Raw genomic sequence first — 22,384 nt, 5'->3', positions numbered from 1 at the left:
TGATCTACTCATCTGCTCTTCTGATGCCAAAGGAATTAACTCAGACATAGCCAAATTATTATTATTTTTTTTAATTATAAATGCCAGTATTAGCTATTTAACTAAATATATTTCATGAGCTTGCTTTAATGTTTCTCTAGACTATCTTCATACAGATAACTGAGATATTTAAGTTCAAGAACATGATGAGCTATTTAGATTGCTTTCATGCTAAGGGCTCCCAAAACAGCCAGAGGATAGTCAGGTGTAACACTGGTCAGCAGCTGTGATGTGGCTGCTGATCTCTCTTATCTGACTCCCTGCTAAAATCAGGGTGTAGCAGCCTTGACAAATGCTCACTGTGGCAGACGATCACTTGTGATCAACTGAATTTGGTACTTGCATCTGTTACAAATCCACTCTGGATGTCACCTCATCCAGGACATATCATCTGAATATACCTCTCTTGGCTTCATTCTCCAGCTATAAGAGCAAATTCCTACTGTCTCCTTCTTCCCTCCCTCCATTATTGGTGTTGGCCACTTTAAAGCAGGACGTGGTACACACAGTTCAGTCTTCAATTTGTATTCCTATTAACAAGGAAGTGCTGGACTGTTACAGCTCTGAGTAGGACATTAATATGTGAGTTTCCAGTACACCTCCCTGACCTCTCATCTAGCTGAGACAGAAAATACATCTGTACTACAGAGTTAAGCCAAAAGCTACAGGTACTGAGTTAATAACAGACAATGCAGCTTCAGTAGAGCTGTGCCGGCTGAGATTTGCATTCCCAGTACTGTCGCAGGCAAACAAGACCCTGACAACTTCAGTAACTTTTAGAAACACCGTCAGGGAGACCTGTAAAATAGGGTTTTTAGATTTGCCTTGTAAATTATTCTCCTGTGTGATCAATGATCTGAGTGTGCCCTGAGCATTTGCCATTTAATTTTTGATCTTAAATTAAAGAATAGCTGTGGTCACACATCAATTTGTATTTTGGCACTTCTGAAAAGCGTGATTTGCAATGGATCATACGGACACTTTCTTTCCTCATAGACTTTTAGCATCCAGGGAGAAAATGTGCTCAGATAGCCTTTTGAATATAATGAAAAACTCACAGTATATTGTATCTTGTAGCTGACACTATTTTTTTATATTTGTCTTGTATGTCATTGGTTTTACTAACTGATAGATCATTCTTCTTACAGGCATTGAGTTATCTAAAGACATGGTTGATACCAATGAGGAACATGAAAATATCCTGAAATAGAAAGCAATACTACACCTGTCAGAAATATAGCTTTGCTTTTAAAAATGAGACATATATTTCAGACAGACACAGAGCTTTGTGCAATGCTGAATCCACACCTACATGTGTTTTTAGAAACTCTCCCTCATGCCATGTCTCTTTTTCTTCTCAGAGAGGGTGGGCACAGCCCAAGATTTGAAATTATTCGTTTTGTAATGCAAACTACTCCTGCTGCTAAGCTGCAGAGTTCAAGCCAGTTTAACAAACTACAAAAATCTCTTTTCAGAAGACAGATTATTTGGAATCATCAGCTCTGATGCACTGTTTAATTATGCATGCTTTTGTGCTAAGCATCTTTAAATATTAATGAGATATGTTTTTGCACTTGTGACCTAAAGTAGATCTATAGTAAACTCGCATGTCTGTTGGCAATAAGTCATCACAGGACCACCGTACAGCAGCAGCTCTTTTCAGACTAAGAGATTTTCTGTGGTTTTTTTGCTTTTGTCTCGTTGCCAATGCTATGTAAAAGGAATCAGGAAAATCACAACCCTGACAGAGAGACCTTTTCAGATGAATGAGGCTCAGATAATTCTCGCAATCACTTTCTGTCTCCCTCTCAATATGAGAAAGGAGTGTCTGAAAGCTGCTAAGAGCTTATCCCTGTTGATGGGCACAGCAGGCTGCACAACAGAGAGGGGCAGCTGGCTGGGCACAGGGCAGTGCTGGGCTGCCCTTAGGTTTCCAACCCCAAGGTAAATATCAGGTCCTTACCCTGGGGTCTGCATGGGTTCAAACAGACCTGGGGTTTAGGTGTTATAGAAAGAAAAAAGACTGTAAAAGAGTTAAATATTACAAGAGGGAAAACACTGAGAATATCACATTACTCAAGATCAGATTGATTCCAGACACTGGGACAAAGGTAGGACCCTAGCCAGGATTAGCTGCATCTTGACAGCCCAACCCTAAATCAAATGCAGATTTCCACTGCTCTAGGGAACTTCTGAGTAGATGTCCGACCCATCCAGAACAGATTCGTTTTAAAAGAGTATCAATGTTACTGGGCTCCCGATCACTTCTAGTTTAGTCAGATCATCTTCTGCCATCATCAAGCCCAAAGGTTTTGCTTGATTCCCCATGAAACAGAGTAAAAGCTCTGCGTACATGGACTGATCATGACAAAAGCAAGAAGAGGAATATGTAACCACAAGAATTTCAGCAATAGGATGGCTGCTGATGTGTTTGAAAGTGCCTGAGCACAGAGCCCTGTCTGTACGACTTGTGGGAATGTGTTTCTGTCCTTACTCTCATTAGACACAACAGAAATCTCAGCTGCTCCAGTGGCTAGTGGGAGCTTCACAGGAGCATTAGAGCTAATACAGTGTCACCTCTCTTCAGCCACAGGCCCTATCTGCTGTCTGATAACACTGGCCCTACATGCATGCTCAATAGCTGTGCACCAAATTCTGTGTATGTCCATAGAGCTGAAGAAGAAACAGCTTTAAGGTATTTCTCAGGGTAGCTCCTCACTGGAGAAAGAGGAGAGGGGAGAGGATCTGCTCAGAGCAAATCTTACATCCACTCTACCTGTAAAGGCTGTTTCTGGAGCTCATCTCCCCATGTCATTGCACTGTGCCCATGGTTGTATTCACTGCTGCTGGATTACAAAATAAGGTAAGCTGTCCTTTCTTTGACAAAACCTGACAGCAACACATGCCTCACATATTAAAAAAGCCTCCTTTACTGGCAGCAGATAGCATCTTTGCTGTTCACAAGACACTAAAGGTAGAAGGTGCCTTGTGCATACGAACGCTATTGCCTGATATATTAAGACAATACACAAGATCATTACCTCCGCTTCTTCCATGAAGCTTACCTATATCGAAAACCTGTCACACAGACAGCATTAAACAAATACAGGGACTGCCTTGTTATTATTGTCTGTGGTACAGGGGTGCTTGTAGAGCAAGGCAAGGTAGGGGTCTGGCTGTGTCAGCAGTGGATGCAGAAATTGAATGGGAGGCATTGTGGTAAACTAGAGGTAGCATGGGCAGATGGGCTTTAACCTGTTGCAATGATCACCCATTTCTCACTGCCAAAGCCAGCTGTCTCCTTTTTTACAAAGCAGTACAGCACTGGAAAATAGTCTTTCCCCCTGAAAATCTTAAGTGGGAAAATCAAAGTAGAGATAGGGCAACAAATATTCTGTAAGAGCATATGTGTCTTCAGCATGTCACAGGGGACTGGGGCAGGGACAGGAAATAAATTATTTACTTCAGGTCCTGCAGGCAGTCTGCAGCAAAATGAGGAGAAAATCTAGAGGCCCTCAGGTGGATTATCTGTCCCTGAAACACTTCTTCTTCTGTGATAGACTGATGCCTTACCTGGGTATGGTAACTGAGAAAGAAGCCTCCAGACACTCCTTCCACCATCAAATGGATTCGCTGAGAAATAAAAAATAATGTCATGATCTGTTACATGGGTGCCTGTTGATAGATAGCTTCTGCTTATTCTCTACTGCAGTACAGGAGCGGCTAACCACCATCACAGCAAGGAGGGAGCTGACTAAATAATGCAGCCTGTTCCCTGTCCATTCCCAAGGGAAAGGACAGGCAGAAATGGGTGTATGAACTGACCTGGCAGCACCAGCTTTCCCCCATCCATCCCTTGCCAGAGGTTTGTATGTGCACAGGGTTGCATAGCACATGGGCAGTATGTGGGGCATGCATGGCATTCAGACTAACCAAGATACATCAGAGATGGACTGAGAGCCCCTGGATAAGAGAACAGACTGAAAAAAGCAGAGAAGGAAAACAAGAATCTGCAATTCAAATCTATCATCCCTAAGGGACTAGTGAAACAACTGCTTGCAATTGCATTAGTGCATTTTAACATGTTAAAGGACCCTCAGCTGCTGATAACTGCTCCATCAGCTGGAGTGTGATCTACTGACCATTTCCTTCAGCTGTTCTGGAGCACAAAGCCAGACAGCTTTCCTCAAGAGGGTTAAGTAAAGAAGGTTTAAATCACATTGCAACAGACTGGGAGGATGCTTGAGGCCAGTTATGCTCATCTCAGCTCTGGAGTAGTAACTGGGAGGGATTTTTCCTACAGATTCCATGAAATGCACAACACCACTGCCAATCCTGCCTTCTCTTCTAAAATTTGCTTGTATAATTTATACCAGGTGTCAATGTAGGTGGAAAATATCAGAATGTTAAGGAAGTCATGACACTAGCAGGTTGTATTTTATGTAGTAATATGCATGCTGAAGACAATAGGAGTATCTCCTATAAGTGAGTACCACTCAACATGAATGATGGCTGCAAGGTCAGGCCCTTACTGAACAGTTGTCTAGCTGTGAACATATACACTTTTTCACTCTGTTGTAGGCAATATTCTCTACTACCTAATTAGGTTGATCCTTGAATATGATTATTCATTACCTGAAGTCTGAGAATACGGAATCATGTGCCTGTGCAGTGTGCCTTAAAGAAAAAGCATGTGAAATTCCAATGTCAGATAAGGTGACTGCATGATGAATGAAAAAAATACACTACTGGACTCACAGGACTTTCCGCAGAAGTTCACCTGGAAAAAAGAAAAAACAACCGCCTTTATTTTATAAGGTCAAAATAAAAGATTTAAATCCTAATTCTAGAAGGGATGTTGCATTTCAAACTACAGTGCAATTCCTGATTTAAAGGAAATAGAAAAAAAAAGGTAATATTTTTATTTCATAGAAATGCAACTTTTCAATTGTGTTCAAAAGAATTATCTGTAAATACTGTAACACTGCAATGTCTACCAATACGGGTCTCCAAATTTACACAAGATTAATTCCACCACGCTGAGCTACTGCAAAAGAAAGAGCTGTAGCCTCTTGCCATGACCTTCCTACCATCCAGTCTCCTAAGGATTCCCAGTGCTTCCTCTTCCCCTTCCCTCTCCAAAAACTGAATGCCATGACTTTGAAGATGCCCACTGACAAGTAGGAACTGAAAGCCCTGAGAGGAGTGACCTGGAGCCAAGGTTGCCAGGGAAAGCAAAGTGCTTCAAAAGCCTGAGAGCATCAGCCTTTTAGCACCAGAGGCAATAAGATAAAATAAAAACATGACACAGTGCAGTGACAAAGGCTGAAGAAAAGGAGAACAAGCTGTAGGCAGAGGGGGCATGCAGTCTTGATGTGAACTGTGTCCTTCGTACCCCTTCAGCTTGATTAGGATGGGCTTGTAAGAGAGCCATACCCAGAAGACATTAACTGTCTAATAGTCTTTCATTTCCAATGCCCTGGTACTGACATTGGCTCTGTTCACACTAGCTGCAGCGCAGCTTCTCTGAGAGTCTGTCCTGGGGAAAGGAAAGAGAAAGGAGAGTTAACAGAAAGGCTAAATATTTGAACTGTCTACTGGAGCAAGGGGGAAAAAAATAAAAAGATGAGAAAAATAAAGAAAAATCCAAGATGAGAAAAAACAGGTGTCCCACCTTCAACAGGCACGTTAGGAGGCAGGCAGGCAGATCTGCAGAAATAGAAACATATTCTCATTTAATGGAAGCTGCATTTTTTTTTCCTGGGTCTCTAATTCCCACCTAATGTTGGGATGTAGTTCCTGGAGACTGGATATGAATCTGAACTAAATCTCTAGATACCAATTTGGAAAGAAATCTTGGAATAAAATTCATTTCAGCTCACCCCGCTTGCTGCAGTTCAACATGCCCAGGAAAAGAAGCTCTCTGAAAGTCTCTCGGTATTTCTTTTGTAATGCCAATGCTCTGCTTCCCTCCATCTCCTACACCCCTGTTTTCCTTGCAGATGTCTGGTTGTGGACCTCTTGGCCTTCACCTGCACCTAAACCATTCTCACATAGGGAAGTCAATGAGCCAGGGCACGCACCACTGCGACAACCATGTGTGAGGATTGTTAATGATGAAATGCAAAAGGCGTTTCCCCATTATACCCTTTCTCCCGCGCCAAGTTTTTCCTTGTTAATTAGGAGGAAAATTTCACAACTTTGCCGCCATATAATTAAATCTTGCAATTAACATGTGCACTTAAGCCATCATTTTGAAAATGAGACTTATGCAGTGAAATCTACTTAAGGGAAAGCACCAGGATGGAGGATGAAACTGCAACACTGTGCTAATGATCCAGAACACTACTGGGTAAATGACAGGTCTCACTGACAGCACTCTGCCCATCTGACATGTGAGGGAAGGGGCATATGCTTACAGATTCTAATTCAACATGGTACCAATAAAAGGGGAGCAGGAGGGAGGGTGACAAAGGCAGAGGTAAATACATTAAGTCTCAATTAGAGTAGTGACACGAGAGAGCTATGGTTAACATATTTTAGGAGAAAGCTTTTCTGTGAGATAGGGGTTGATCTCTGCAGGATGGTGTGACAAGGGGTGATGACAAGGTAAAACAGAAGAGCTTTTTATTTCATTAGGCACTGCTTGGAAATGGCAGTACAGTTTCAGTGCTTTATGGTCTGCATTGGCACATCTCTTCAGTTTCCATCACTTTCCAGGAAGTCACTGAATGGCTTCGGAAGAGCTGGATTCAACTGTGGCCTTGCTCTTTGCTTCTGCAACACCACGATAGCTTGGGGTGTCTGGTACGCAGGCTATCACCAGCTCCAGCCTGCCTCACATGCAGTGCCTGAGGCACCACAGAGATGCCTGCATGATGTTACTGCACCGCAAACATTCAAGGGATGTATCTTCACCAACAGTATGGCTGTTGGTGCGTATAGTAGCCAACATGTGGCAAAATTCAGAAACCAGCACAGAAGAATCTTAATAGAGGTTGCAAACTGTGGGTAGTTACACAGCAGCAGACAAGCAGTCTCAGGTCTCATTTGGTGACTTGACATATATAACAATACAATTAAAGTAAGCTTCAAAAAGGTAATTATTGCAGACCAGTGGAATTTCACACTGTAATCTGGAAGAGAATAAAAACCAGCAGCTGACCACCTACAACTCACCTCTGCTCCTTCTATGTACATTGAGAAAAAGGGAAATACCTCTTTAACAGCAATCTGTGTTAACATTTTAATTGCACTGTCTGAATCTTATTCAGCTGCTATAGCTTTCCTCATTCAAAAATAATCCTTATTCAATTAACAAAGGTGAAGACAGTATTATGAAATAGTAGCAGAAGCCCATCAGAGAAACAAAGCATTACTTTCTTTTATACGCCCTCACACACATGCGCACACCACCACACTTATTAGATGACATCCAACACTGAGGCATAAAGTCTTAAATTACAGTGTGATTGGGGCTTTTCAACTGATCCATAAAAGTATGCACTTAGCAAATTCTAAGGACAGGTAGAAGAAATGGCTAACACACAGTGTATTGCCTTTTCGAAACAGCCACTGAGGCATGCAAAAATAAACATTTGCTGAGGAGAATGCAGTGTGCTATTGCTACAATGCAACATGGCAATGACCTCAAGTAATAAAAATATCTGCAGATTTAAGCCCAGAGGACTATATTGCATATCAATAGCAATAAAACCAGCAGAAATAGAAATGTATTATTTATAGACCCATTTGTAAAACCTAAATACCTCTCTAGTGGACTTACTTCTACAGAATGAATTGCCTTCCTCCCCCTCTCTCCTTTAGTGGTTTGTAAAACAAGGTAACACAGGACAGAACCATTAAGACAGATCTTTGTAAAATATACAGAATTGGAATCAGGAAGAGATGCAACTCCCTCCTGCATAATTTTCCTAGTGACATGACCTCCATTTCACATAAGCAGCCCCACTTTACTCCTTAGGAAGTGGGACTGCAGGCAAGGCCCAGGTCCATAGCACAGTCTCACTAGGAGGGGCAATTTTACCTGATAAAAACAACAGGATCTTTGCCATTAATTTTGACAGCAATATAACTATTTTATGACTGAGTTTTTATTGTTCCTTTCCTTTCCTTTCCTTTCCTTTCCTTTCCTTTCCTTTCTCCTTTCCTTTCCTTTCCCCCAATATAAAGCTTTTTTTGATTCAATGGACATACTGAAACACCAGCAGAGTAAAGGAAGGCATTTTCACTATCTCCTGTCACACAGATCTCTCCTTAGAACACTCACGTTGTTTCAAGTATCACGTTGCTTTTATCTCACTATCACTTTTAAGACCATTGCAAATAATAAATCCTTCCTGGGATGCCCCATTTCATAGACCAAAGCAATTCTCTGTTCACAGGGACAATTTTCCTTCCTTATGTATCCCCTAGAGCAAAACTGCAGGTGCTGAAGTTACTTCACCAATAAAAAAATTTTACCAGAGATTTAAAAGATTAGGCTGGGGAAGGTGCTGGATTATACTGATGGACTCAATCACCCACATTTATTTAGAGAGCCTAAGTGTGCTCAGATCTGGTCATATGCTTCTGAGTAACACACTGAGTAATTTAGACACTGGACAAAAACCTCTAAACAGATCGACAACAGACTGCTGTAAAGCAGCCCTAACTTTGTTTCCTGCCTTTTTCAGAGACCTCAGGTCTCTAACTCCTCCATGATACATGCCCCCACACATGCCCTGTGCAATGCAGACCCCTACAGTCAACCCATGCAGCAGAGATCAGACGTTGCCTTTGTCTGTTCCAGTTGCTACTTGCCCTTCCAGTGAGAATCCATGCATTCCTATCACTGCAAACTACTCAGAAATCTCTTTTCACTTCTTCAAAACTGATGTGCAGCATGCACCACCGTCCACAAACTTCAAGTAAACTTTCATCTGCTCTTACCAGATCTTCTTTAGGTGTGGGATTTTGGTTTTGGTTTTGGTTTTTTTTCAGAAGTATTAGGCTGAGCTACCAAATCCTGTCTTTATTTCTTCTCCTCCACTCTGAATGCTTTCAAATGAATTAACTGTGACTCTGGCCCTTACTATGCTGGTGAGTTAATATGATCCGTAAGTTAAATGATATGATTAACTTGATCCTTCTGTAACTTGCACTGGTGCAAAACTAAAAGTATTACTTTAAAACTGTTTGGGTTATAGCAGTGTAAAAAAAAAGGGGGGGGGGGGGGAGGGGTAACAGCTACAGAATCAAATTAGTACTTCCAAAGTATCGGGATTTTCATCTCTTTGCCTTTACAAGTGAAGCCTAGTCATCCCACCACTGCAAATTCTTTTGAAATACTTGCAGTTTAGTTTCAAAGTGCTAGCAAAATTTGCTAGCAGAGACACTGAAAGCCAAATAATCTAGTTTATAACATCTGCATGAAATACAATTCAATTTCACGTGTCTAGTACAGAGGGGACCAAATGGATTCTATATATATTTTTGAAGACATACACATCACTGACCAAAGAACTTTACCAGATGTTTCAAATATATCTTTCTTGATGGAGATGTATCTTTTTACCTACGAATCTCGCCCAGCTCTCCCACAGACTTGAAGCTAGTCCAGTTTTCTCCTAATGGGAAAAACATCACATTTCCAATGCCTTTCATAAATCTTACGCCTAATTAAGTTCCCATTAATGGCGTTGAGAAGGGCATCTTTATTTCCAGAACACACTTTTTTGTGTGTGTTTGTGGTCTGGTTTTGTTTGTTTGTTTTTTTTTTTTTGGTGGTGTTTTTTTTACTTGGACTTCTGTGGCATTCTAGATTCTTAGAGGGTTTGGGTTTTTTTTTTTCTTTTTCCCTTTTGTGACTCACTTATCAGGCAGAAGTGTCACTGCAACGCTCTGTGCCATTAACCAGTATCATCTGGCTTTCTGGTCTATTCAGATTTGTTAGCCTATTTTATCTGGGGACTGACAAAGATGACAGAAAGTCTTTTCTACCCGCTGAAAACGGGTGACGCCTCCGAGCCAGCCAAGTGGCTGACAACAGTGCCACCCTGCGTCCCAGCCGGCTGCGAGACCCACAGAGAACGCATTTATTAAAACGTTATCAGACACACCAGCCTCCTCCAGCTCTCGTGCATCACACACGCCAGCAAGACTCTTTTCCTGATGCTTCCTGGCAATTATTTACTTTCTGAACCTCCTCTTTAACTTTCTGCCAGGAGGTGAATTTATGTCTGCCCCTCGGAGGGCTGCCTTCAGAGCAGCACAAATAGTCATTTGAATAAGGCACCTTTCCTTAAACAGTTTGGTTCCGTAGTTTGGGTAGAAATGGTTTGATGGAGCTGCAAATCAATATCACTCTGTAAATTTTTAATGTTTACACCATGCGAAATGCTGTAAATAAAATAAGCTAACCACAATAGGCTATTCCTTGTAGTTCATTTAGAAAAATGTCTGTTCAGCAGTATGGCTAACTACTTGCTGTAGATATGGCTTTAAAACTGTCTAGGCTAATACATCAAGACCAGAATTTGAATAACCTCTAGTGGCAGGCAATTTTTCAGAACTCCCAAATACTGCAATGAGTAACACTAGATTTTTTTTTTTTAAGTAAGTTATGTGCTAATACAGACAGGTCCGAAAATAAGTAAAATGGGCATGAGATTCTTGCACTGGCATGTTCATTAATCCAGCAGAGTGTTGTTAATTATTAGAGGTGAGCTCAGATTGGAAAAAACAGATCTGGATTTTAACCCTGGCCACACATAGAAGTCCTGGGAGTTCGGAGCTGGGGGATTTCTAACTACATGAACCCTGTTAAAGCAAGTCCTGAGGAGGACAAGATGATCAGAGGGCTGGAGAATCTCTCCTATGAAGACAGGCTGAGAGATCTAGGCTTCTTCATCCTAGAGAAGAGAAGGCACTGAGCAGACCTTATAGCAGTTTTTCAGTACCTAAAGAGGGCCTACAAGAAATCTGGAGAGGGCTTTTTTACAATGGCATATAGGTTTTAAACTGAAAGGCAGTAAATTGAGGTTAGATATTAGAAAGAAATTCTTTACTATGAGGGTGGTGAAGCATTGGAACAGGTTGTCCAGACAAGCTGTGGATGTCCCATCCCTGGAAGTATTCAAGGCCAGGTTGGACAGGGCTTAGAGCAACCTGGTCTAGTGGAAGGTGTCCCTGCCCATGGCAGGGGGTTGGAACTAGATGACCTTTAAGGTCCCTTCCAACCCAACCTATTCTGTGATTCTAGAAATGTTTACATACTATTACTGTTACCCTGGATCCAGGTTTTAAAATATTTCTTTTTCCATCGTAATCCAGCATCTGTTTCCATAGACATATTTACAAGAGGGAAACTAGTGCACAAATGAGGAAAAACTAACCTATGCATACATGGCATCAAGACCCTTTTGGAAAAAAAGACAAACCACAAACTGACACCAAACAAGCGTAAAAAACAACCACAAACAGCATCTGCAGCATAAAAAAGTCCCACCTTTTGTAAATTTGCTTCTTGGCTGTGCCTTGCCCAAAGTATCTTGGCAGGAGACATGTCACTACGGAGACGGATGAAATTTTCCACCAGTAGTATGTCACTGACTAATTTGATGGTCTAGGCATAGATGCTGCCACATGGGGGATATCGGTCCAGTATTTAATATTTCCCTTCCAGCAGAGCAAGCAGAGCTTGGAATAATATGCAAAAGCCTGGCATAGAAGGACATATATGATTATCTGCCATTATATTTGAGCACTTTCTTCTAATTCAGAAGAGACCTCACGTCCATGGCCTTACACAAACTTCAGGAGGGGAAAGAGAGAGACAAAGAGAAGTACAAAAGCTTTCTTTGGCCTGAATTGGGTTAGGAGGGAAAACAAAGATTAGCTGGTAATATTGAGCAGCTGGTCAGCAAAGGCCAAATCCTGGTTTCTTTGTTTGCACCCTAACTCCATTGTACTGTTGCTGAATAATTCTTGGTACATCCTCACACTGCTGTTGGGAACAACACACTTCTGGTTCCCAGGTAAGCCTCTGGGGTGGAGAGAGTCCCATTGATCATAAGGCAGCTGAGGACAGCTCACAGCAAGATCAGCTGTGAGACAAGACCAGGTTGCTCAGGGCTTTAACTAGTTATGTCTTGAAAGTCTTCAAGGATGGGGACAGCACAATCTCTAGAGGTAACCTGTTGCTGTGTTTCACTGTCCTCATATCGAGTCTGAACTTATCCTGTTTCAGTTTATACCCATTGTCTCTGACCTTCCCACCATGCACTGCTGTGAAGAAAGCCTGGATCTGCCTTGTTGCTAACTTCCTTATAGGTATTTTCTGTCAAAGCATCTCACATTACCTTACCATGGTTTCTATATGTTCACAATATGAGGACCAAATTGCTGCTTTGGTCCCATCTCACAGTTTCCCTAACCATTGGTCCTAATATCCCAGTGTCATGGATGTTAAATGCTCTGGCAAAAGCTCCTTCTCTCAATCAGAAGTACCTGCAAATGCAATTTGTCTGTTTTTTATGCATTTTAATATGCACTGTTAAAGGCATTCAAGCCTTCTCTGTGTTCTCACATCATCCAACTCCAAGTAGAAAATTTATCAGTTATCAATTATGTGTTACCAACATGTGACATTTATCATGATGTCTAAACCATGGGAAAAGGCTGTGAGTGAGATGGGTAGAAAAGGCAGCACTGCAGTACTTGGAGTGTCAGCAGGAGGCCAGGTTCAGTCCTTAGTTCCATCTCTGAGGAGCCATATGCCCTTACACAAATCACTACACCGCTCTGGTCTCACTTCTGCATATATATAAAGAGTATTCTAATATTTAGACTTTGCCTCAAGGGTGCACTTCATAGCTGATGATGCATTCCTCCAATAATATCAGAGGTTCTGTACCTATGAGATAGAGCACTCTAAAAAATGTTACCCTAACACATTATCCATTACAGCTCCATAAATTACATGTTCCAGCAGAAAATGTGGGCTACAAGACTGTCCAGCTGACCCTGCCATATCTTTTAAGGGGACCAAGAAGAGAGGTTCTGGTCAATCTGGGTCAAAACACTGTCAGGAGAGTGAATGTTGGTGCTGATAGGTTTTTCTACAGCTGTCTTGACAATGAAGCTTTCTCCCAGGCAGGAAACAGATACTGTCTGCAGAGCTAGGAGGGGATTTAGCAGTATTGCTCTCAGGGACAGGACTCCTCAGATGCCAGATACTAATGTCACAGAATCACAGAATCCCAAGGGTTGGAAGGGACCTCAAAAGATCATCTAGTCCAACCCCCCTGCAAGAGCAGGGTAACCTAGAGTACATCACACAGGAACTTGTCCAGGCAGGCCTTGAATATCTCCAATGTAGGAGACTCCACAACCCCCCTGGGCAACCCGTTCCAGTGATCTGTCACTCTCACAGTAAAGAAATTTTTCCTGATGTTCACATGGAACCTCCTATGCTCCAGTTTACACCCATTGCCCTTTGTCCTATCACTGGACATCACTGAAAAAAACCTAGCTCCATCATCCTGACACTCACCCTTTACATATTTGTAAACATTGATGAGGTCACCCCTCAATCCCCTCTTCTCCAAGCTAAAGAGTCCCAGCTCCCTCAGCCTCTCCTCATAAGGGAGATGTTCCACTCCCTTAATCATCTTTGTGGCTCTGCACTAGACTCCTTCAAGCAATTCCCTGTTCTTCTTGAACTGAGGGGCCCAGAACTGGACACAATAATCCAGATGCGGCCTCACCAAGGCAGAGTAGAGGGGGAGGAGAACCTCTCTTGACCTACTAACCACCCCCTTTCTAATGCATCCTAGGATGCCATTGGCCTTCTTGGCCACAAGGGCACATTGCTGGCTCATGGTCGTCCTCCTATCCACCAGGGCCCCCAGGTCCCTTTCCCCTTCACTACTCTCCAGCAGGTCAGCCCCCAACATGTACTGGCACATGGGGTTGTTCTTCCCCAGATGCAAGACTCTACACTTGCCCTTGTTGAATTTCATCAAGTTCCTCCCCGTCCAACTCTCCAACCTGTCCAGGTCTCTCTGAATGGCAACACAGCCCTCTGGTGTGTCAGCCACTCCTCCCAGTTTAGTATCATCAGCGAACTTGCTGAGGGTACACTCAGTTCCCTCATCCAGGTCGTTGATGAAAATATTAAACAGCACTGGTCCCAGCACCGACCCCTGAGAGACTCCACTAGTCACAGACCTCCAGATGGATTCTGCCCCATTAACCACGTCTTTTCTTTTTTGAAGATATTTCCAGCACTAGAACACCTGAGATGGAGACATCACAAAGAGCTACATGTAAATGGATAACATAAGTCTGCTTTTTCCATTATTTTAATTTTTTTTCTTAAAGCCTTAACATCACAAGGAGATTCCTGACTCTGTGTGTTGCACATCCGACCAGGAAAAGCTATCAGAATGAGTGTCAGAAAATCAACATAGGAATGAACATTTTAAACAATTGTAATGAAGGAGTCAAATCAAGCTTAAAAGTCACTCTAACTGTAGTACCTTCTCCAAACAACTCAGCGTGAGTTATCCTAAAGTTTATAGAAAGGTAAGTAGAACAAAATCAGAACAAATTCAAATTACAACAGAACCCAAACCAGAACTGCGCCAGAAGATACTTACTGGGCCCATTCTGGTTTGCTAGACATCCGTCCCCCATCCTGACTCTAGAAAAGCCAAAGTGGACAGACAGGCGTCCATCACTCATGCACACAAGCTAACAGACACAAACACACGCACACACAGAGAGAGATCTTTATTATTTTTGGACTAATTTTTCTCATGTGAAACACTCATTAATAGGGTTCCCAGAAGGTCTTACTATTCCTTATGAGACTGGCTCTGTTTACTTGGTATTCAGGGCCACGTAGTGATTTGTTAACGTATAGGTCTGTCACAACTAATAAATCTTTACAGTGTTATGGATGACATTATTATTTTTGATCAAGATTACAGCATTGGCTGGCTGATGTGGATAATATCAATGCTAGCAAGCTTTCACCTAGTCTTTGAATATTAGCTTAAGAAAACCCAATTCAATTCAGAGCATGGTTCTTTTTAAATATTAATGGCACAATGATACTGATGGTAACAGCACCCCTGCAGAGGCTGCAAACCATGTCCTCCATGCATACATTCATAGCATTAGGCAACCAAAAGAGCACTTGCTGGGGGCTGGTTGCTGATTGTAATGCAGAAACATTCATGTGCAGCTGCTTGTGGGAGGAGAGCTGAGGCAGAAGGAAAAGTGGTTCACATGTAAGAGTGCATGCAAACACACAAATTGAGTTCCACCAGCAGAGGTACAATAAATCCTAATCCACTTGCTGTACTACACTTTTATGTCAGGTAAGGCTTGAAGAAAGAAATAGTACATAAAGAAAAAAATAGTATACAACATACATAGCATATGCACCAAATGAATTCTATAATAAAACAGATGCAGCAAATTATATTTAATAATGTTTGACAATTCCCCATGCAGCTAATGGTTTGTTAGAAATTAGTCCCTAATGTTTTAGGGACTACTGGCAGTTACAGTAATTTTCTTTGTCTTAATTTACATTGTTTGTGTGCTGTGTGTCGTTTTTCCTGCTCCTTGCAGTTTTATGATTTGTCTTGGTTTGTTGGGATTTCAAATGTTGTTTTAACTCAATAGCTACTCTAATAACACAATTTCCATGGGAAAAATTTGGTGAAATTCTTTTTTAGGGGGTCATTCCCTCTTTTCTCTTCATTATGCAATGAAAGCTCATTCAAATCTGACATCCAAACTCCTGTGAGACCTACTTGTTGCCAAACATGTAACTTCCAGTCTTGGTATGAGCAAATAAAAAAGGAATGCATTGTGCCAGGCACAAAAGACAATTCAGCTTGCATTGAACGCCCTGCACTAGAAGATTTGTGTCATATAACAAATCCATTTTAGCTGTAAGTGCTCTTTCATCCAACTCTTTGAATACTCTTCAAAAGCACATAAAATAATTTTGCATCATATTGACAAAATAACTAAATGGATTATATCCATTGTCCAGAAGGATGAATCAAGCCACATAAATGACACATTACTTGCATTGCCAGGCACCTCAGAGAGAACTGAAGCCCAAAAGTTCGTTGCATTTCTTCCAACTTTAACAGCTGTTCTAATATTAAAAGAATTTCTCCCTACAAACTTTAGCTGGACTAAGAAATATTGGACAAACATAAGACCATGGGAATCTCTTGCCTTTAATCCAGACTAGAGGGAAAGTAGAGGCCATGTCAGCTCAAAATACCAGGATAATGCCACAGATGCTGTAATACACCTATGATAAAAGCCAAGAAACATTGCTCTTCTGCCAAGCCTTAGTCCCGCTTTTAATTTCGGGTGCACATTTTTCTCTATAGTTTACCTATATTTTTTCTCTCGCTAGTCTAGCAATGCTTGTAGCTGGAGCTGACCAGGCTGAAAATAGATATAAGCTAAATCTCAAGGGCTCCCAGCTTGCTTGCAGCCAATACAGCCACTGTGCAATATCAATACAGGATAGGCAATCTGCTCATCTTGCAGGCTTCCCATAATCTCAAGTCCTCCAGCAACAAAAATATTCACCATGAAATTCAGATCATTGGTAAGATGAAGACACAAACCTTTTAGTGATTGTCATGAATGAATGTGGCTTTTAAAGGGGGAGATAAATTAATGTCTCAGAGAGATCAGACAATTTGAGATGATTAATTATAGTATACAACAATAATTCATTCTTCAATGAAATGAAAGCAAACACACTGTTATGAATTAGTCCAGTACTGACTAAACTATGCACAATATAAAACACCCCCAAAAGAAGGAAGAGATCAGATTTTGGCTTTCAGTTTTTGTGGGTTTTGAATTTTGTAGATTTCACTTAAAAAAAAAAAAAAAAGAGGGAAAAAATAAAAAGAGAGGGGGGAAAAAAGACAAAACTTGTTTCATGCCTGAGAAAGAGAAGAAAAAGCACACCTTGGTGCACAACTTCCTCCCTTCTCTGAAGAAGACTGTTGCCATTTGTCAGACCATGGCTGAGTTCAAAGCATTTGGGTGTGAAAAGTAGATGATCTTGATGGATACATTGAAATTTCACAGGGGACACATTCCCAGGATATAAGTCAGACTAGCTGCCATCTCAGGCACAGTTTCGATCCACCTGCATATACATTTTAAAGGAGGTGTGAAACTCATTCACATGCTGGGCTACTTCAAGAAAATGTATTTAAACATGGTAACAGAGCAAAAGGTGGAAAGATCTGTCATCTGGAAATGGGCTTATATCAAAAATAAAGTGTCAGCTCAAAATGGAAAAACCCAGAAGAGCATGAAAAATGCAGAAAAGATAAAAATGGCAGTCTCTCGCCTGGGCAGCTGATGGCTGAGGGAAGCCCTATTTGATTCTACTCCATGGCCTTTTCCTTCTCCTTCAAGAACTGACATGGGTTATAATTAAACACAATAACTCCAAAGAGCTTGACTGTTTAAGTTACATATTGTCCAATTACTTACTTCATTCGCTCTACCTGGGCTTCAGCTTCAAGTCATATCGAACTCAACTGTCCTTCTCAAGTAGCTTTTTCTACAAAGACACCCCAGTCCAGCTCTTTTGCAGGTTTGGGGTATAATGTGTTTAATGAATAATAGAAAAAGAAGTTGTCATTGGCTTAAAACCCCTTCAACAAAGTTGTTTGCTAATGTCCAGGTCTCTCGGTAGCACAGTTTCACTCAATCTCTTGCTAAATATAACTTTAATTTGAAGCCCTAAACGTTTATTCTGGTAAGCCATCCTGTTAAAAGATGGCAGAAAAATTCAATCCCTGCCAATGTCACTGGGGCATCACAATTATCAAGGCTGTGCCTTGACTTAGACAAAGAAAGCTCAGCTGCTTTCTGAAGGATACTACTGGTGTTTAGCTTTCAATTCCCAGAGTCTATCACACCATCTTGATGCTGAAAGACCTTAATTCATCTTGCTGTCATATCTAGCCATCACCTATGAGGCACTTTTCAAATGAGGTTCATCCTGCCTGCTAGCATAACACAGTCATCATCTGCCCTGTCATCTGAAAAATATAAATGTTTCATGCTCCACTAATAAATCTACTACAATATTTGCTGTTGCTTGTGCAGTTCTGGGCCCTGTTTTATGGAATATTTATGAATCACTTTCCTGATGATAACAATCATTGCTAATCGTGCCTTCCAGGCTGCCCCCCCCCTTCAGTACTTAGGGCAAGCTACATGCTCCAGTGTAGATCTGAACCCTCTTTGCTCTCTTCCCATTGCATTTTCTACTAGTAAGCCCAGCCAGGGCAAAAATTCCCCTCAACACAACAGTGTGGAAGAGGGGAAACCCACCATGTACGGACAAAGGCAATATCAAAAGCTTTTTGCCTGATTTCCCATTTAATAAGAGCAGCTGCAGGAATAAGTTTATAGAAGGAAATTGTGCAAACCACAAAAAGTTACACCTCACCAGCACCCACCGCCTCTCTTTCCACTGGCTGCTGACTTTAAATGGGCCTAAAAAAAGCCAGTTGCACTGCCTTATATATAATCTTCTGTCCCCTGTCTATATTTTCCTCTCTCCAGCAGCTCATGGTTTGGTGTCTGGTAGGTAGAAAGAGTTTATATGAAGTCACTGCTTGCCAGAGGGAGCTTGGGGTTCAAGTAAGTCACCTACATGCTGCCAAACAAAAGTACTGGGAAACTTGGGACAATGAAGGAGAAGAGTTATGGTAGCCTATTTTACATTTCTGCCAGACTTGGAAAAATGCCCTCATCTCTGCACATGCCTATACTCAGGTGAACATGCATTGAGCTGCCTATCTGCTTTGAGAAGATGTTGAGATAAGGGCCAGAAGAGACAGGACGGTCTATGAAGTATGTGGACACGTCAATATTTCAGTGGCACCCAGGTGCTTCAGTGAGGACAGAGTTCTTTCTTTGGCTCTAATAATGTACCTGAAATACCTTGATTTCTTCCAAAAAAGCTTAGACCCAAAAATGGGTTAAGACAGGACAGGAAAAGGAAGTTTCCTCCCTGGATTATAAAAAGGGATCTTGCGGCCCCAAGAAGTCAAGCTCTCTTGTTCAGTGTCGCCCAGTATGGCATGAAATAATAGCTTAGATTGAGCTATGAACTGAGCTCAGGAGTCAAACAAGAGATTTGAGCAGCTACCCATGGATGAGCATATCAGAAAACATGCCCCAAGGGCTTTGGAGGAGTCTCTGCTGCTACAGGCAGGTGTTACCTAACATCATAGAATCATGGAATCATTGAATGGTTTGGCTTGGAAGGGATCACCTAGTTCCAATGCCCCTGCCACAGGCAGGGATGCCCTCCACTAGACCAGGTTGCTGAAAGCCAGGTACAACCTGGACTTCAACACTGCCAGGGATGGGGCAGCCACAGCTTCTCTGGGCAATCTGTGCCAGTGTCTCACCACCCTCACAATAAAGAATTTTTTCCTAATATTTAGTCTAAATCTACCCTCTTCCAGCTTAAAGCCATTCCTCTTTTCCTATACCTAAATGCCCTTGTAAAAGTCCCTATCCAGCTTTCTTGTAGGCCGCCTTTAGCTACTGGAAGGTTGCCATAAGGTGTCTCCCGAGTATTCTCTTCTCCAGGCTGAACAAGCCAAACACTCTCAGCCTGTCTCCACTTCTTTGTTTTAATTTTTTTTCCACAAAACTTTTCAGATATAAAATATTTTTAACATCCTGCACACTGGCTGAAATCTGGCAGAAATTGTGTGAGAGAGTCTATCAGGAAGACAGGGACACACAGCACCGTAAGTATAATTTCCTGAAGAAAACAAAATCAAAAAAGAGCATGTAATCATCAGGCTCTCCTTCCTTCTGAGCAAATCAATGTGTGCCTTGATAAAGCTGAGTATTGATTTATTTTATGCAAACAGTGGAGTTTGGAGGGTCAGATTTATGCTTCTTGCCCAAAGACAAGCTCTTCTCTAAAAGAACACAAGTTGGTGAATCGGCTAATGGCTCCTGCTCAAAACCACTAATCATTCTGGTTCTTAAAGATTTTTAAGTCGGCTATTGACCTATATTATTCTGTCTTGAAAGAGATGTTATAAGCTGTACAACAAATTAGGGGGAAAAGCCTAATCAAGATTGGTCTCAAACCTCCAAATCTTCCCACTAAGAGCTGCTTCTGTTTCTTATTATTCATTGCTTTGGGTAAAGAATGTTGACAAGGTATTGGGCATTTTATCAGTTTCTCCTTCATTTTAATTTTCATTGTTGCACATTTGAGTGATGAAAGATTACAAGCCATTTTCCCCAAAGTTATTTATTAACACTCATTGTAAAAAGGGAATAGAGGGGAAATGATGAGAAGCTAAATGTTCAGAATTTTTCTTCCAGCAGGACCTGCACTGGAATCTGTTTTTCCCTACTGGCAGGCAGTACATGGCCAGCACTCTCACAGGCATAAGGAAAATTCTGGCCCAAAAGTGACAAAAGACTACCTAATCCATCATTATTTTTCCACTTCACATAGCTAACTCGAAAATCACCGACTGCTCACTTCAAAGTGAACACAGCTGCAAAATGACGCAAATAATATTAGCAGCAAAATGGCATTTTATTTATTTATCTAGCTATTTATTTGTTTATTTATTTATTAAAGAGGAAGTTTGGCATACTGCGAAATCAGGCTGCAGGTGCAATGAGTTAATTTTGCAGTTCATGGACTCTGAGATGGGGAGACACTGGCACTATAATGTGAATTGATGCACTGTTAGAGCACAGTTCAACTGAGTCCAGGCTAAGCAGGGATTCAGAAAAATAATGAGAGGAGAGGTAAAGAAAGGAACAAAGATGGAAAAAAAAGTCTTGGTAGGAAAAGATCTGTTACCAATTACTAAGTTCTATTTGGTGTTACTTGGAAACAATGAATAAAATAGCAGGCAACTAGATTGGGTTCAGGCTAGCTTGATGCTCACTCATAATGCTGAGAGGCAAAAATGTATTTACAAATACTTAATACTAAGGTATTATTAATTCTTCATACTGGAACATTTCTCTCATCAGTATGAGTCTTGTTTTACTCTTAGGTAATTCTTATGACTGTATATTATAGGGACATGTGTTTGCATCTTTTAAATTGTCAATCAGCTCTATATTAGCTGTCCTCAAAGAGGGTAGTGAAGCTGATAGGATAGATAATATATCTACAACTTAGATAACTACAGACATACTCAGAAGTTGCTTGTCTGTGTATATAGGTTCTTTTGTCTAACTATACATGCATACATATACTTACATCACTTATTTTGCAGTTGTATTTGCAACATCTTTAGCTTTTGCAGATACGTAGATCCATCCTTCCTAGGGCTAACTCAGTGATTCATGGACATACACTTCTATATGATAAACTGGTTCTCAGTTTAATTTTAACCAGAATCAAGCCTGGAATAGCTGAAAATGTTATCATGAAATGGCATTGTATAATTCACAAACTGCATTTGACACAACACACCATTACCAGAAATTTGCTCAAGATATTAAAACAAGGACACCTTCACAGTTCCAATTTTTCTGTCTTGTTAGATTCCCTAACTCAAACCAAGAAAATCATGTTTGCCAAGAAGCTTTAATAATACTGAAGCAAATTAAGTGCAGTGAAACATCTTCAGATTAAAAAGCATGAGCATTCCTGAAAACACATTTCTTGAAACAAGAGGAAGTGACAGGAAGATTATGGAGCTGGGCAGAAATGCTAAGACTCTCTAAGCTTTCTGCAGGAATTATTCTGTGCGTAATGAATCTCTGTGATTGTGCTGGTTTAGACTCCTACTCCTTAAAGTGTAATAAATCTCTGAATTCCCATTCAATGTTTTGCATGTTACCTCTGACTAGAAGACAAGAATTGCAGGCCTCAAATCAGTTGTTTCCAACTATTAACGAGTTGAATTTTTCAGGAAGCCAGCTGAAGGCAGGATGAATCTTTCTCTACACTCTCCCCAAAAGCAACTTCTCACTTCATTACCAAAAAAGACCCCACTGGAGGTAGACTTAGGTGTGCTAAGATTTCCCACTGTGCAATTTCCATGGCAATAATCAGTCTTTTGTGTCAATGATGCACGGAAAAAAAAAAACCAAAACAAAAAAAAAGCCTAAAAACCTCCAGAAAAATCCTGGTGAAACAGATGAAGTGTACGCATCATGTTTTGAATTTATTCCACAGTACTTCACAGGCCATACACAGATTCCAGCTGGGAGGTGTCTGACCACCCTTACAATGATACAACTCCTAGCACACCCCATGCTC

The sequence above is a fragment of the Pezoporus wallicus genome, unplaced genomic scaffold (assembly GCF_028554395.1).
Source record: "Pezoporus wallicus isolate ANWC-B61680 ecotype Strahan unplaced genomic scaffold, APGP_CSIRO_Pwel_v1 scaffold_2146, whole genome shotgun sequence".
In the NCBI taxonomy this organism is placed as follows: Eukaryota; Metazoa; Chordata; class Aves; order Psittaciformes; family Psittacidae; genus Pezoporus; species Pezoporus wallicus.
The sequence above is the reverse complement of the archived record's forward strand: the minus strand, read 5'-3'. Positions refer to the sequence as shown.